This window comes from Equus asinus, chromosome 29 (genome assembly GCF_041296235.1).
Source record: "Equus asinus isolate D_3611 breed Donkey chromosome 29, EquAss-T2T_v2, whole genome shotgun sequence".
Classification (NCBI taxonomy): Eukaryota; Metazoa; Chordata; class Mammalia; order Perissodactyla; family Equidae; genus Equus; species Equus asinus.
In genome coordinates this window covers 21,236,572-21,254,494 of record NC_091818.1, presented here as the reverse complement: position 1 = coordinate 21,254,494, position 17,923 = coordinate 21,236,572, and the positions used below count along the sequence as shown (strand labels likewise).

Here is a 17,923-nt window from a genome sequence, read left to right as displayed (position 1 = left end):
TACTCCAACATACAACAAAAAGGAGCAACAATATTCCAACAGAAAATATCCTAATAGCACAGGAATCCTCGGAGAGTCACAGTAGCCAAATGACAGAGGGCGGAGAGGCTGGAGCCCCCCTTGGAGGAGCTGGAATGGGGTAAGAGAGAACTTCACTCCCTTCCCTAAAGACTGTGGTCACTGCCCTGGGAGGCTCCATGAGGGAAGGAGTGGGGGACGAGTCTTGTGTCCGCAGGATCACCCAGGACTCCCTAGTGCCCTTGCAGCATAGAGGGAAGCCCTCTAATAAGGCGAAAGCTTTCACATGGGGTGACCTCATCAAGCCAAGACCCCAGGAGACCAGATAGCAAAAGCTGATTGGGAAACTCAGGTCTATGTGCAAAAGAAAACGCCCCTCCCCCCCAACCCGCTCTGTGCCACGCTCTCTCAGCTGAAGGCAGAGGGCTCAGAATATGTGGCTCTCAACCCCCATCTAGTGGCAATAGGTTGTAACTGCAACCAAATAATATCACAATGGGGAAAACCCATAGTTCCAGCATCTGGCAATTCACCAAATCTCCAGACCAGAGAAAAAACAATAAATACCCAGAATTATGTCCTGAGGACTCAGAAATAAGTAAACTAAATGCCAATGAATTCAGAATAGCTATCGTCAAAAAACTCAATGAGGTAAAAGAAAATATAGAGAAACAATTCAATGAGTTCAGGAGCTACTTCACAAAAGAGATTGAAACTATAAAGAAGAATCAATCAGAAATACTAGAGATGAAAGACACAATGGAAGACATAAAACAAAATACAGATTCCTTGAATGCTTCTGTGGACACCATAGAGGAGTGAATCACCATAATCAAAGATAGACATGTTGAATTGCTCCAGACAGAGGAGGAGAGAGAACTACGACTAAAAAGAAATGAAGAAAATCTCCGAGAAATATCCAACTCAATGAGGAAATGCAACATAAGAATTACAGGTATCCAAGAAAGTGAAGAGAAGGAGAATGGAGCAGAAAGCATGCTCAAAGAAATAATAGCAGAAAACTTCCCAAATCTAGGGAATGAGAGAGAAATGTGTGTGGAGGAAGCTTTCAGATCTCCTAGATTTCTCAATGTAAAAAGACCTACTGCAAGGCATATAGTAGTAAAACTGGCAAAAATGAATGATAAAGAAAGAATACTCAGGGCGGCAAGGCAGAAGAAAATAACCTACAAAGGAACCCCTATCAGACTTTCAGCAGATTTCTCTGCAGAAACCTTACAAGCTAGGAGAGAATGGAATGACATATTCAAAACTTTAAAAGATAAAAATCTTCAGCCAAGAATACTCTATCCAGCAAAAATATCCTTCAGATATAAGAGAAATTAAATATTTCCCAGACAAACAAAAGCTAAGGGACTCCGTAGCCATGAGACACCCCCTACAAGAAATCCTCAAGAAGGCCCTCATACCTGAAAAAAGAAAAAAAGGGAGAAAGGGGTCACAAAACACAGAGTAAGGAGACAGATAGATAGAATCAGAATAGGATAGCAAATATTCAACTATAGTATTGGGATAAAGGGAAGGAAACCACCAAAAACATAGACAATCTTGTCACTTTAACCACAAACAAACAACACAAGTTGGAATAAGATGAGAATAATAACTTAGGAGGGGAGGAGGAAAGGGACTGAATCAGTTTAGACTAAGCAAATAAGAGGCCATCAGAAAATGGGCTATGTTATGCACAAGATTCTGAACACAAACTTCAGGGTAGCCACTAAACTAAAAAGCAGAACAGAGACACAAAAAATAAAGAAGGAAAAAACTAAGAAACACAGCATAAGAAACTACAGACGTCAATGGGTAGACCAAAACACACAGAAAGAGAAACAAAGGAAATGCAGGAAAACCAGAAAATGAGTGACAGAATGACAGCATTAAGCCCTCATACATCAATAATCACCCTCAATGTAAATGGATTGAACTCTCCAATAAAAAGACATAAGTGGCAAGATGGATTAAAGAACAAGATCCAACAATTTGTTGTCTCCAGGAAACGTCTCAGCTCCAATGACAAATACAGGCTCAGAGTGAAGGGGTGGAAGATGATACTCCAAGCTAAGGGCAAACAAAAGAAAGCAGGTGTCACAATACTTATATCAGACAAAGCAGACTTCAAGATAAGGCAGGTAAAGAGAGACAAAGATGGGCAGTATATAATAATCAAAGGGACACTCCATCAAGAAGAAATAATGCTTATAAGTATCTATGCACCCAACACAGGAGCACCAAAGTTCATAAAGCAACTATTAACAAACCTAAAAGAAGATATTACAAATAACACAATAATAGTAGGGGTCCTCAACACCCCACTCACATCATTGGACAGATCATCCAGACAGAAAATCAACAAGGAAACTGGAATTAAATGAAAAGCTAAAACAGTTGGACTTAATAGACATATATAGAACACTCCATCCAAAAATAGCAGAATACACATTCTTCTCAAGCGTACATGGAACATTCTCAAGGATAGACCATATGTTGGGAAAGAGGCAAGCCTCTATAAAGTTAAAAAAATTCAAATAGCAAGCATCTTCTCCAATCATAATGCTATAAAGCTAGAAATTAATTACAAGAAAAAAGCTGAGAAAGGGACAAAGATGTGGAGACTAAACAATATGCTATTGAACGAGCAATGGATCATTGAAGAAATTAAAGAAGAAATCAAAAAGTATCCGGAGACCAATGAAAATGATAACATGCCATATCAACTCATATGAGATACAGCAAAAGCAGTATTAAGGGGGAATTCATCGCAATACAGGCACACCTTAACAAACAAAAAGAATCCCAAATAAGCAATCTCAAATTACACCTAACTGAATTAAAGAAAGAAGAACAAATAAAGCCCAAAGTCAGCAGAAGGCAAGAAATAATAAAAATCAGAGCAGAAATAAATGCTATTGAAACAAAAAAGGCAGTAGGAAGGATCAATGAAACAAAGAGCTGGTTCTTTGAGAAGATAAATAAAATTGACAAACCCCTAGCCAGACTTACAAAGAAAAAAAGAGAGAAAGCTCAAATAAAGAAAATCAGAAATGAAAGAGGAGAAATAACAACAGACTCCACAGAAATACAACAGATTGGAAGAGAATATTAGGAAAACTATATGCCAACAAAACGGATAACCTAGAGGAAATGGATAAATTCTTAGACTCTTACAACCTCCCAAAGCTAAGTCAAGAAGAAGTAGACAATATGACCAGACCAATCACAAGGAAAGAGATTGAAACAGTAATCAAAAGCATCCCACAGAATAAAACCCCAGGACCAGATGTCTTTCCTGGGGAATTCTACCAAACTTTCAGAGAGGATTTAATACCTATGCTTTTCAAGCTATTCCAAAAAATTAGGGAGGATGAATCACTTCCTAACACATTCTACGAGGCCAACATCACTCTGATACGGAAGCCTGACAAGGACAGCACGAAAAAGGAGAACTACAGGCCAATATCACTGATGAGCATAGATGCAAAAATTCTCAACAAAGTTTTGGCAACCTAAATTCAGCAATACATCAAAAGGATCATACATCATGATCAAGTGGGATTCATACCAGGGACAGGGATGGTTCAACATCTGCAAATCAATCAATGTGATATACCACATCAACAAACTGAGCAATAAAAACCACATGATCATCTCAATAGATGCAGAGAAAGCATTTGACAAGATCCAACAGCCATTTATGATAAAAACTCTGAACAAAATGGGGATAGAAGGAAATTACCTCAACATAATAAGGGCCATATATGACAAACCCACAGCCAACATCATACTCAATGGTCAAAAACTGAGTGCCATCCCCCTGAAAACAGAAATGAGAAAAGGATGCCCTCTATCACCACTCTCATTCAACATAGTGCTGGAGGTTTTGGCCAAAGCAATTAGGCAAGAGAAAGGAATAAAAGGAATCCAAATAGGGAGGGAAGAAGCGAAACTCTCACTATTTGCAGATGACATAATCTTATATATAGAAAACCCCAAAGAATCCATTGGAAAACTTCTAGAAATAATCAACAACTACAGCAAAAGTTGCAGGGTATAAAATCAACTTACATAAATCAGTAGCATTTCTATACTCTAATAACAAACTAACAGAAAAAGAACTCAAGAACACAATACCATTCACAATCACAACAAAAAGAATAAAATACCTTGGGGTGAATTTAACTAAGGAAGTGAAAGACCTATACAATGAAAACTACAAGACTTTCCTGAAAGAAATTGATGACAAAATAAAGAGATGGAAAGACATTCCATGCACACGGATTGGAAAAATAAATATAGTTAAAATGTCCATACTACCTAAAGCAATCTACAGATTCAACACAATCCCAATCAGAATCCCAATGACATTCTTTACAGAAATAGAACAAAGAATCCTAAAATTCATATGGGGCAACAAAAGACCCCGAATTGCTAACGCAATCCTGAGAAAAAAGAACAAAGCTGGAGGCATCACAATCCCTGACTTCAAAACATACTACAAAGCTACAGTAATCAAAACAGCATGGTACTGGTACAAAAACAGGTGCACAGATCAATGGAACAGAATTGAAAGCCCAAAAATAAAACCACACATCTACAGACAGCTAATTTTTGCCAAAGGAGCTGAGGGCATACAATGGAGAAAAGAAAGTCTTTTCAACAAATGGTGCTGGGAAAACTGGACAGCCACACGTAAAAGAATGAAAATTGACCATTCTTTTTCATCATTCAAAAAAATAAACTCAAAATGGATCAAAGATCTAAAGGTAAGACCTGAAACCGTAAGCCTTTTTAGAAGAAAATATAGGCAGTACACTCTTTGACATCAGTATTAAAAGGATCTTTTCAGACACCACGTCTTCTCAGACAAGAGAAACAATAGAAAGAATAAACAAATGGGACTTCATCAGACTAAAGAGCTTCTTCAAGACAAGGGAAAACAGGATTGAAACAAAAAAACAACCAACTAATTGGGAAAAATATTTGCAAGTCATATATCTGACAAAGGGTTAATCTCCATAATATATAAAGAACTCACACAACTCAACAACAAAAAATCAAACAATCCGATCAAAAAATGGGCAGGAGACATGAACAGACATTTCTCCAAAGAAGATATACGGATGGCCAATAGGCACATGCAAAGATGCTCATCATCACTGATCATTAGGGAAATGTGAATCAAAACTACACTAAGATATCACCTTACACCCATTAGAATGGCAAAAATAACCAAACAAAAAGTAACAAATGTTGGAATGGATGTGGAGAAAAAGGAACCCCCATACACTGCTGGTGGGAATGCAAAGTGGTGCAGCCACTATGGAAAACAGTATGGAGATTTCTCAAAAAATTAAAAATAGAAATACCATATGACCCAGCCATCCCACTACTGGGTATCTATCCAAAGAACTTGAAATCAGCAATTCCAAAAGTCCTATGCACCCCCATGTTCATCACAGCATTATTCACAATAGCCAAGATGTGGAACCAACCTAAGTGCCCATCAACTGATGATTGGATAAAGAAGATATGGTACATATATACAATGGAATACTACTCAGCCGTAAAAAAGAATAAAATAGTCCCATTCACAACAACATGGATGGACCTTGAGGGTATTATGTTAAGTGAAATAAGCCATATAGAGAATACAATCTCTGTATGACTCCACTCATGTGTGGAAGTTAAACACGTAGACAAAGAGAACAGATTGGTGGCTACCAGGGGAAAGTGGGGGGAGGGGGTGGGCACAAAGGGTGAAGTGGTGCACCTACAACACAACTGACAAACAATAACGTACAACTGAAACTTCACAAGGTTGTAAACTATCATAAACTCAATAAAAAATTTTTTTTTAAATCTTCAGCCTTTGAAGGCACAGACTCCTGAAACAAGGATGGGATCAAATGACCAAGAGTAGGAGCTGTCTATTTCCCTGCTCCTGGAAATAAGCTAAATGGAGTCTCAGTCGTCCACTCCCAACATAGGCATGTCACCAACTACCCAACTGAAGCGCCATGACTGATTCAACAGCCAGTCCTACCCCTGCCCAACCCTACATGAACATGGAAAGGACAACAGTGAACTGGGAAAAGAAGTGGAGAGGAGGAGACACCTGCCTTGGGCCATAGACTTATGTAGCACAGCAATCTCCAGTCCCCTAGGACTTGAGGGGATCAAAGCCACCTTCTGGAAGTTGGGGTGGAGGCAGATGATGCCACATTCCTATTTGCTATAAAAAGAATCTTTGCAGTGACTCAAATTATTTTAATATCTTTCAATAGAAACCCTGGCATTTGACAGTTTTTCCAATTAAACAAACAGACAAAACAGCAACCTGTTCAATACTCCCTTGAACCCCCTATTTTAACATGCCTTTCTAGACAACTCCCAACATCCTGTGTCTGTTATTACGTGATTTATCTTTATCTAACTTGTCATAAACCCCAATATTCTGATCTCTTTTATCTGATCTCTGAACTCTTGACTAAATCCCTTATTTCTATCCCAACCCAATGCTGTTCCTCTTGAAATTCGGCCTCCTCTGCTGATTCCATTCTTATTCTCTTCCACTGCATTCACTAGAACCACTCCCTGACTTTCTATTATTAAAATACTCACCTACAGGATGATAAAGAAGGAAGAGTCCTGGGCTTACAAACCTGAATTTAAATTTCATTTCTGTCACTTACTATATCCAAATAAGTTACTATAATTTCCTTGGATTTCAAATTCTCCATGTAAACAACTGCTTAGCCAGGACATTAAACATGGGCTGAAGTACCAGAGGGTGTTTCGATTAAGGAATCTCCAAGATCCCTTAAAATCCTGAAATTCTATGTGCTTTTATTTTTGTTTATAGAAAACCGGAGAATATTTAGCTAGCAGAAGTGTAAAAAATAATAGAATGAAAGAAACACTAAGAAAAGCAGAGAAGGTAAAAAATCAAGAGAAGATTATGGAAAAGTCATGGAAGAAGAAAAAAGATTCTCAGAATAAAGAAAAAACTTCACAGAACTAGGCAAGGGTACTGACTTCAAGGGAAAACCAGACTGGGAAGCAGAAAGGAGAGAAGTCAACTAGAAACATCTTCTAAATAGATGCTGAATTTAATGAACATAATATGGTCTATACATAGATATTCTTCACTTACAGAAAAATAATTCATCTCAAGAAGAGTAGATCTCATTATACCTAAGACTTGCCTGATTAGGTCTTGCTTATGTAAAACTGCTGGTTCTGTGGCCATAGCTTAGCTCTCATGGTGAAAACAAGGTACTAGTTACTACTGCCAAGTGTCAAATATATTAGGACAAATACTTGGACAAACCGAGTTTGCTAGGGAAAGTCTAAATCAGAGTTAATGTTAACACGGAACTAAATCTGACTTTCTGAGTTGATCTGATTGGGATCTATCTCTTGATCCCAGTGCTGCACAGGTACCTGCCAAGCTACGCTGAGGGACAAGAGGATGGACTCTAGAGCCAGGCAGGCTAACGGGTCAGTCACTTGCTAACTATGGAATCATGGGCTGATTATTCAACCTCCCTGAACCACAGGTGCCTAATTAATAAAAAAATAGACTTTGCAAGGGTACTTTGCAAAGCTATTGTGAAAACTCTACGGGACATCAAATGTTAAGCACATAATGTAATGTCTAGACCAGAGTAGAAAACTCAACGAATGTTAGTTTCTTGTCTCTGCATTCCCTACTTAACATATAATTTTTAAAAATCCATAAAATCCCACCTGATTGAAGAGTATTCTTCAGACCTCTCATCCACTATACAAGAAAAAAGTAAGATGCATTTTAAATCAACAATATTTGAGCAATATTTAAATCAACAATACTTTAAATCAACCAACAAAGAAAAGCCTCCTTTGTCTCCCAGTCTCGTACATGGCTTCCTTCCATCCATCCTCTACACGAGGGGCCACATCCAGTCTGCCATCTGGTTTTGTAAATCGTGTTATTGGGGCGCAGGCATGCCTATGTGCTTACGTATTGTCTGTGACTGCTTTCATACTACAGCGGCAGAGTTAAGTAGATATGAGAGAGACTGCATGGCCTAAAATACTTACTATCTGGCCCTTTCCAGAAAAAGCCTGCTGATTCCTGCTTCATCCCATAAGCAGAGTGCCCTAATATCAAATCTAATCTCGTTACTCTCCTGCTCAAAATTCTCCAACGAACCCCTGCTGCAAATCTGGCTGGCTACCCACCAAACAGCCATTCCTTATTCTTCATTCTTGCTGGATTACTTTTTGCACCAGCAAAATTGGACTGTTCATTAATCCTGCAAAGGTCGCTCATCTCTCTTAGCCTTTGCACTGCTGTTCCTTCTGCCAAATCTGTAATCTGGCTAGGTTCCTCCTGCCAAACGTCACCCTGCTGCCTCTTCCTGGCAATTAAATCCTACTCGCTTTTTAGAAACTCTAATTCCTCAGCATGGACTTAAAGTGTCTCGCACATATTAATCACCAACAAAAAAATAATAACTAATGACAACTACAAGCTCCTAGTGGGCTCTGGCACATAGTAGGCACTGAATAAAGTAGGGTAAATAATAAAAGTTATAATGATAATAACAAGCTCCTAGAGGGCAGGGACTGTGTTTTTAAAATATTTGTATTCTGCAACATCAGAATGCTTAGTACCTAAAAGACACTTGATAGCTATTTGTTAACTGGACAAATGAGTAAATGAATAAAAATAATTTCTTTAAGGGGCTGGCCCCGTGGCCGAGTGGTTAAGTTCGCGTGCTCTGCTTCTGCGGCCCAGGGTTTCGCTGGTTCGAATCCTGGGCGCGGACATGGCACCACTCGTCAGGTCATGCTGAGGCTGTGTCCTGCATGCCACAACTAGAAGGACCCACAACTAAAAATACACAACTATGTAGCAGGGACTTTGAGAGAAAAAGGAAAAATAAAATCTTTAAAATAATAATAATAATTTCTTTAAGAATTCTGTTTTAAGAAGAAAACAGAAATTAAGCAGGGACAATTCTATTCTAGGATGAGCACCTTGAAGATCAAACTGTATTGCATCTTTTCCATCTTTGTGTCCCGTAACTTGCAAAACCAAGTTCTACAGAAGGTCTCAGATAACGGCCTACTAAGTTCCAGGTGTTCTCATACAGTTCAGAGTGTACCAGGCACTCGGTGCCACATCCAGGGAGCACACAGCATTTCTGTTATTGTGAAGCATTTTTGTACTTTTACAATAATTTGTTGAGTCCAGAGTTGGGCTATTTTAACATTTATTATGATACTCTTTTGACTAATGGTAACAGAGCATCCTGTTCTAACAAAATTACAGTGTCATGACAATTATCCAACACACAGAAGAAAACATCTTGTTTTAATAAAGTCAACACATCTCCTTCTGTTTTGACTTAAGAAGAATGAAGGTAATAACAGAGAGGCCTTGTTGGTATAACACTATGTGAAATAACCTCTGCTTCTCAACAAGGCACTGCTTTTCTGACTTCTGTCCTATGAGCAGGTATCTTTAAAAGAAATTCTCTTATTGGTATTGCTGCACACTGGCTAAGTTTCGTGGTTCTTATTGTTTGCCATTTATTGATAGTACCAAGAAGGTATGGTTGAGTTCCTGGTTTTAAAGATAGCTATTTTTCTAGTGAGATAAATCATTATATAATAACTAATAATCATTTACTAAATGTAAGCCTTGGTTGTGACAATCAAACAAAAGATCCATTTTATAACAAGTCAAATTTGTTATAATGTGATTATAGAGAAAACATACAATTTGCTAACTTAAAAATTTTTTTTCTTATTTATACAAAAATATCATATAAGACTTTAGGGGCCATGATTAAATAAATGAATTTATTTTCAGATAATATTGTCTCAGATTTTAAATTACCTATAATTAACTTCTTAAATAATGCTGAATACCAGACTATTAAAAAAGAAATTAAGAAAAAATACCCCCACAATATACACATTGTTTTTTCTCATTATCAAAACTTCCTTACTCTTCCTTTCTTTATCTATGGTAGAACCAACAAAAGTAGTTCACTATCAGAAGCCTTACCTGGATTGCTGTTTGGAGAAAAATTTTTAGTCTCTTTTCTTCTTTATATTCAGAAATTAGTTGGCGATTGCTATGTATAAAAAAGTGATAAATAATATTACTAATTTAATACTGATATGAAAAACATTTACCAAATATATTAAATTCTTAGAGTATTTCGGACAATATCAGAACTTTAATTATCCCATATACTTGGAATTTGTAAGTTGTACAAATTTTTATTAAGCATGTAATTAAAGAAGAAAAAAGTAAGGTGAAGCAGTCATGAATTGAGGGCAGTACAGCTCAGTAAATTAACTAGAGTTTGCTGGACATAATGGAAAGTGTCTTAAACTCAGAAGAAGTTCTAGCTCCATAACCAAGAGCTATTTGTTCCTGACAAGTTGCTTCTCTTTGGCTCAAAGTCTTCTCTATAAAACAGGGCTCTTACTGCCTTATTTCACAAGGTTGTCAAGAGGATTGAACAAGAAAAACACTAAAAAAAAAAAAAAAAAGCTCATAGAAATACTGAAAAAATGGAATGATTTCTTCTTGAACTTTATTGCTGGAACTAAGTTGGAAATCCGAATGAAACCCAATGTGTGTTTTTTCATAGGTTCTAACATTCAAATGTTGCAGTTTTCAGAACACGTTATTAATTTTGGTTATTAGCTCTTCTTACTTCGTGGTTTGTAATTCAGGACATCTCAGCTATTATATAATTTGTAACTAAACTTATTTATAAATACATGACCTCATAAAATCAGATAACATAATTGTCCTATGCTTCTACAGTTCATCACACCAAGGGCAGAAAACTCATGGAAGTCAAGACCTGGCTTGGACTACAACTATTCCTTCTCTCTCTACTCAAACTCTGAAGCGGCAGATCTTTGTTAGAATGATGCTTAATCTCCATGTTCATCTCCAGGTCACTTGGAAGACATGACCCTACTTTTTACATGAATACTGATGAGTCATGGATGGGGCTTAGCTCTCCCAATGCCAACTAACCTACTTTAGATTCTGAGATTTCTGTTGACTGGCTTCCTTGTGAGGCAGAACCTGAGAATATTTCAAACTTGAGGTAGATATAAGTCACTTGGGAGGTTTTCATTATTATGGAAAACAGATCACTTGAGGGGCCAACCTTAATTATGGGATCTCAGGCAAGTTGGCACACGCTACTCTGGGAAGGGTGATAGGGGACCTTCCATGACCTAAGAAAAGGTGCTCCTCAGGAGATAAAGCAGCCTTGGGGTTCAGATCTGGTAACAAAGGAGAAAGGAAAGTTTGATCTCTTCCTACAGCATTATTTGAACTTCTCTGACAGCTTAGAATAGGCCCGACTAACAACTGCTAGCAGAAAAGTCAAACAGGAGCCTCCAAGAGTAACTCATCCTGAAAGTCTGGGCTAAGATGTGGGCTGCACATAGGGTTTTTGAATTTGAAGGGAAGGGTGCGTGTGGTTAAGGTGAGGAGGCTCAGCTGCCAGAATAGGGTGTGGGAGTTTGGTACAGTGGCTGAGCATACAAGCATATGCACTTTAACTTTAAAAAAAGTTGTAACTTTGACGTCTCAGTATGGATCACCATGAAGACTGAGAGATCTCCATCAGCAAGGGCATTCTGGGAGCAAAGGTCAATTGGAGCAAAGGTCCGGACTGCAGGACCAGTTTCAACAGCAACCCTGAAGGAATAGAATCAATTGAAACAGGATGATTAGAGTGTCCTTTTTTCCCTCCATTTGTCTTGTGAAAGAGGACTTTTGTCTCCCTTGGACTTAGGGAAACACTCAGCTTCCTGGAAAATTCAAGCAGGAGAGTAGAAGAGATAGTCCCCAGGAAAAAGTACAGGATTTTCTGAAAAATTGAACATTTCAAGACCCAAACAACAATTTAGAAAAATCACAGATGTGACATGATTGTACTCCATTCATAGGGGTTATACTTGGAATGAAATGAATGAACATTAGGATCCCTAAGGATTAAGGTCTTCAAAGTCCTAAGATATAGAATCCCACTGCTACTTCTAACTAGTCTAGCCTTTTCCTTGGTTTCTGGCTGATGACACGGACTAACTCGCCGCCATGCCAAAACTGCCGGAAGCAAACTATGAAACTGCACCTGCTACATAAGAAGTAACAGCTAAATTATTTTAACCTCATTATTTTAAACCGTCATTGACCAAAACGTCGTTATGCAGCACACTTGTATAATTGTAAGCGAATCCTCTTCTTATTAATTTAGTCTTTCTGACTTGAGTGATTGTTACCACTTTAGAACAATACTAAGGTTTAAAAAAAAAAAGAATTACTGTACCTTTTCATCTTATCGACTGCATGTATATTTGCTTCTTGCTTTACTAAAAATTCCACCATTTGCTGTTTGTTTTCACTTACAGCAAGTAAAAGTGGTGTGAGGTCATCCTGTAAAACAGCAGAAACAATTTATAATTTACAAAATTACGTATTTCTAAAGTGAATTTGAAAACTGATAAAAGGACCTCTGGACTTAAACATCTATCGAAGAAAGTAATTACAAAGCAGTCCCTGCCCCTCCCCCGCTGTGCTCCTTCTCTTTAAGATGCCCTCCTCCGCCTCTTCCCCAGACTGACTGCAAAGTCATTCTCCCAAACCCACTGCCAACATTTGCTGGTTCCAAGAGTCGTCGCTTCCATCACAGCGTTTATCACGCACACCGTAGTTATTTCATTGCTCGCCATCTAAACCTAGAGCTTCCTGAGCGCGGGGGCTATTCTTTCCCTATCTACAAACTCTAAAACAGCAGTAAATGCTTTAAGGATTTTTGTCAAATTAATAACCTAAATGATGGTCTCTGGAGTAGTGTTTCCTAAATTATATTCCACAGAATATGTACTTCCTAGAAGTGCTGTGCCCCAACAGAAAGATTCTATGATCATCTATGTTGGAGAAATATTACAAAACTGTGCATTATATGTCTAGTACTAAAGAAATCTCTCTAAATTTGCATAATCCCCATGTGACAATACTTTTTTGTGGCAAACACTAACATTTGAGAAACTAGTCTCAGGGATACAGCTCTGAGAGCTTTCCAGTAAAGGTGAAGGATTTCTCCAGGTGGTACAGACTTGCTTGATTCTCTCCTATCAATGGTATCAGGATCCCAGATGCCAACAGCAGGCACTCCTGCTCCACATGCGTCCCTAAGGAAATGAGCGCTGAACTAAAAGAGACGGGCTTATGACCTTTGACTGCTTATACTAAACGGTCCATGGGTTTTCTCTTATTATAAGATGAGAGGTATTTACCTTACCTGTTAGAAAGTTTAATATGAAATTTTATTCTCAATTAGAATGATAATCCTGAGGCCCTATTGCACATCTACTTTGTAAATCTGTTTTCCATTTTAATTGCTACTTAAAATTATTTTATAATTTAGGCAAAATATAAATCAGAAATAAAAATATAATGGTTCATCAATAAAAAGTCTAATACTAATCTATAGGGATTATTTTTAGCATAATGAAAGCTACTGAATCACTTGCATTTTTCAGGAACAATGCTGAGAAGAAAGACATAATATTGTCTGTAATATGCATAACCTATCCAACTATAACCAGGATTGACCTCATATGGCTTACAGACATTCCAATGGGAATACCGTTATTTATAGCACATAGGAAGAAAAAGTTGAAAACAACATAAATTCTAACTTGGAAAATTCAAGCTCATTCTTAAGAGGTTAATATAAAATATGAAATATATTATAAATTAATATAGACAGTCTTGAAAATCTTGAAATCTTTATTAAGATATACTATAGAGCAATATAGAAATATACTATAAAATATACCATAAAAAATCAGGGGAGAGCCTCGCCTGTAAATGTTTTTAAACTTTCTCAGCTGGTTGTGATTCACCAGCACAAATCTAGGGAGAACTCCAGAAGAAGATAATCACCAGTCTCATCTCTCACCTAGTGGCCAATTCCCTTTATCTTTTGAGGATTTGGCAGAAAAAAGAAAAGTGTTAAGAGAGAGGAATCGCTTACCAAAACTGCATTTAACCTTCCTGAGTAGGGCTGGAACAGGGACTAGTAAACTCAAAATGCAACTTGATTTCACTATTTACAAATTCCTTACTTCCCAGCAAGACATTCTAGATTTGAGAGCAGAGTTTAGGCTCTTATCTCAGTGGCTGTTTCTGCCAGAATCGGGTAAGAGGTCAGTTAATTATCTGCTCCTCCCTCATGTTTCCCACTTCCTCACCCGCATCCACTGCCAACCTGGCTTCCTCGGAGTCCGCCTAAAACTGATCTCAAGGCAAGGTTCCAGCTCACCCCTCTCTTTCCCAAACTAAGAGTTATTATCCCTGAAAATTGAAGAGCACTTTGCCTAAACACATGAACTGAAGAAAACAAACAAAAGCAAAAACCCTCTTGTTGTTGTTTCCCCCCTTTGCCAGATTTCCGAATTGGCCTGCAGGTTTCTGATGGCTCTCGCTTTCCCTTCTTCCCCTCTCACGCCTTGCCAATGAGAGATAACTCACGTGGACAGATTTTCGGGGCCCTTCTCCGGGGTCCAACAGGCAAATCTAGCAAGCAAACTGCACAGGCTGTCAGTCAGCACAATGAAATCCGCGCTGTCCTGCGGAGCAGCCGCGCAGGCTGTGTCAAATGACCTTGCGACCCCACATCTCCTGACAGAAGACAGCAGCCCGGCAGATCCACAGCAGGAAAAGATAAAGGGGTAGCTGCGTTTCTTAGAGATTGAGAGAATAATTAACGACCCCGGTCCTGGCCTCCCTCCACAGGGAGATAACATCAGCAGCTCTGAACTTGTTTGATGTGTAATCAAGGAATTCCTGTTTATGTACCTTCAATGTATAATCTAGAGAAAAGCCCAGATGTACTCTTATCACTTTTTTTTTTAACACACATGAAATCTAGTTGTTCAACCTTCTGTTGAACTGTTTTCCTGGGGTTTGAACTCCTCATGCTGATTATTAAATAAACTCCTTCACTAATAGCACCTAGACTCGTTATTTCAGTTGACAAATGCATTATAGGGAAAGAAGACTAAAATAATAGAACAACAAAAAAAGAATATTTTAAAAAGTAATTTTTACTTTGCTTTTCCAGAAACTTTAAGCCAAAGGAAATGCAGGATTCAAATGAATAGGGATGGCTTATTTTATTCAATATTTAGATTTATGGATTGTATAAAAATCAGATATTTTCAACAATTAATATTAATATTCAATACTTTTGGAAATTTTCAAAAAGGCAAGGAAAGGTTATCTTTTACCATTTCCTTCCTTCAGAGATGCTTTTGTTTGAGAGAAGGGAGGAAAAGCATCAACTGAGATTAGGTCCTAATACTTCCATTTTAAATTTCCCAAGTTGCCCAGACTGGGCAACATGAAGTTTTTAAGGATGAAAGGGTCTTGGGAGCGAAGAATATGTCTGCTACGTAACAGGTATTCAGGGTATGTCTGATGAATAGATGGATTGAAAGAACGGATAAATACAGTTGGAGAGCTCAATATTTTCAAAGAAAACTTTTATAAAGTAAAGCAATATTTTTTAATAGTAATCATTTATATTTGCTATTTTTGATTTTTTATTTTCTTAAGAGGGATACAACTAAAATTTTATAAACTTTTGTAATAATCATGACATATTTGTTATTGTTTTATTTTCATAAAGACACAACTAAAAATAAAATGATCAATCTATAAATGTTTACATATTATATGTATATGAAATAAAGCCACATATAATAAAAAACATATGCATATAATTAAATGTATACATAATAAAATCTATAAGCACAGATTAAAAGATTCCTTTTACTTCTGAAGAGGGTAAAAGTTGTACAAAAAAAAACAATCCTTGAAAAAGTAAAAAAAAAACATAGCAAGTGAGAAATTATTTTTATCTGCGCAAGATTCATATTCCTGCTCTTCCTCAGGATTATTTCACTGCTAATAAACTTTTACTAGAATTTTTATACATGTTCACTGTAGAAATCACAGATTTTAAAAAAGGAAAAGAAAAATTCATTTATAACAGAAATGCTCAGAAATAACAAATTTTATCACATTTTGTACATATTTTTGACTAACACAAGACCACACTCTGTCTTTATGTATATATATATATAATCAAACCGATTTTTTTCTCACTGAATAATCTATATTGACGTCTATATCTATGCCACCTTCAATGGTCACATATTATTCCAGCCTACGGATGCAAGGCAATTTATTTATAAAATCCATTATATGAGTTCTTCTTAATACATGACTATTTTAAGCAGTACCGAGAAAAACACATTGTATGTTATAGTCTCTAATTATTTCCTAAAGATAGTTTAGTATAAATAGAATTGATAGGTAAAGGGAACATATCTTTTTTAAATGTGGTACTTATCACCAGTGGCCTCTTTGAAAAGTCAAAAGCAGCTTAAACCTTAAGCATCTGTATAAGTACCCTTGCTCCTCATCCTCACAAACTTTGGAGACAGAAAATGGTATTTCATTCCTCTTTTAACTTAAATTCCCTTTCTTACCAGGAACACTAAATATTATTTCCTATGTCCATTGGTCATTTGTAGATATGCCAAAAAGGACTTGGCCCAATTTCAAATTAGAGTTTTCTTCCTTGTTGATTTCAAATAATGCTCTGTAAAATGAAGATATATTTTTCATCTGATATAAATATGTTGTAAATATTTTGCAAATACATTGTCTTTTATTCATATTATTTTCTGATATACAGAGGGTTTTAATTTTTTATGTTGCAAAATCAAACTTAAGCATTCTTGCTTTTGAAGTCATTCTTAGGAAGGTCTTTGTCAACATAAAAAGCTATAAATAGGCATTTGTATTTTCTTCTAAAACTCTTCTCATTTTGTATATTTAAAATTTTTAATCCATATTCCATCTGGAATTTATTTTTGTGAGGTAAAAATCTAGCTAGTTTTCTCCAAATAGCAGGTATTTATCCACCATTTATGAATAATTCATCTTTTCCTACTCACATGAAACGTTACCAGTATCAAGTTCTAAAGTCTTACATATATGTATTTGTGTGTTTGGGCATTTTCTATTCTGTTCCATTTATTTATCTGTCTTTTCAGCTGTGAGTCAACAAATAATTTGTGAAAATTTATAGCACATTGAATATCTAGAAGGGCAAGTCTCTGTCTACTATGCAAACATTTTCTTAATTTCAGCACAATAATAAAAGACGGCGTGTGTAACTCAAAACTTTTAAAACCACGATATTTTAATTTGGTCGATGTAAAATTAATAAATACAGGAAGAGCACGCATTTTGAGAAAAGGAGTCCTCCTATTCAGGAACACAGCCATCTTCTCACTTCAAAGTTTCCTTCTAAGGCCCCTCAGGGAAGAACATATGTACAGAGGTGTACACTCACTTAAAACGGGTATTGGATTTTAGCTGAAGAAATTTTAGCCCAGATGTTGACCTATTATGGGAATTATTTTTCTCATTATGCACTTTTCTAGACTATATATTATGGCACAAAAATGTGCCCATTAAAAATAAAATACTGTCTATACTTAATTTCATTTCTTTCCAGTATAATTGACTTTTAGTTAAATCACTTTGCAATTGTCAGTGAAGTGCTCTATAAGGGGAATTGTGAGTGGGTCCGAAACCGGCTCAAGTGTGTGTTCCCGCTGCTCATAAAGTCGGCCTGGGCGCTAGACCCCGGGAAGGTTTCCAGGCCCAGGTGCTGCGGGGCCTTGGGAGGGAAGAAGCCGAGCGCCCCCGGCGACAGGCGGGCTGGGCTCCCCCAGGCTGCGCCCGGGAAGGTGCGCGCTTCTCCCTCCTGCA

At 37.2% G+C, this 17,923-nt stretch overlaps 1 long non-coding RNA gene across 2 annotated transcripts in view; it reads right to left on the bottom strand.

The window, feature by feature from the left end:
- The window catches only part of LOC139042510 (uncharacterized), a 29,892-nt gene extending 14,911 nt beyond the window's left edge, over positions 1 to 14,981 (bottom strand). For both annotated transcript variants that reach the window (XR_011499291.1, XR_011499290.1), the window contains exons 1-3: positions 14,606 to 14,981; positions 12,396 to 12,502; positions 10,097 to 10,166 (exon numbers count right to left, since the gene is read on the bottom strand). This is a non-coding gene — a long non-coding RNA (uncharacterized lncRNA). The remainder of the gene's footprint in view (positions 1 to 10,096; positions 10,167 to 12,395; positions 12,503 to 14,605) is intronic.
- Positions 14,982 to 17,923: the final 2,942 nt, after the last annotated feature.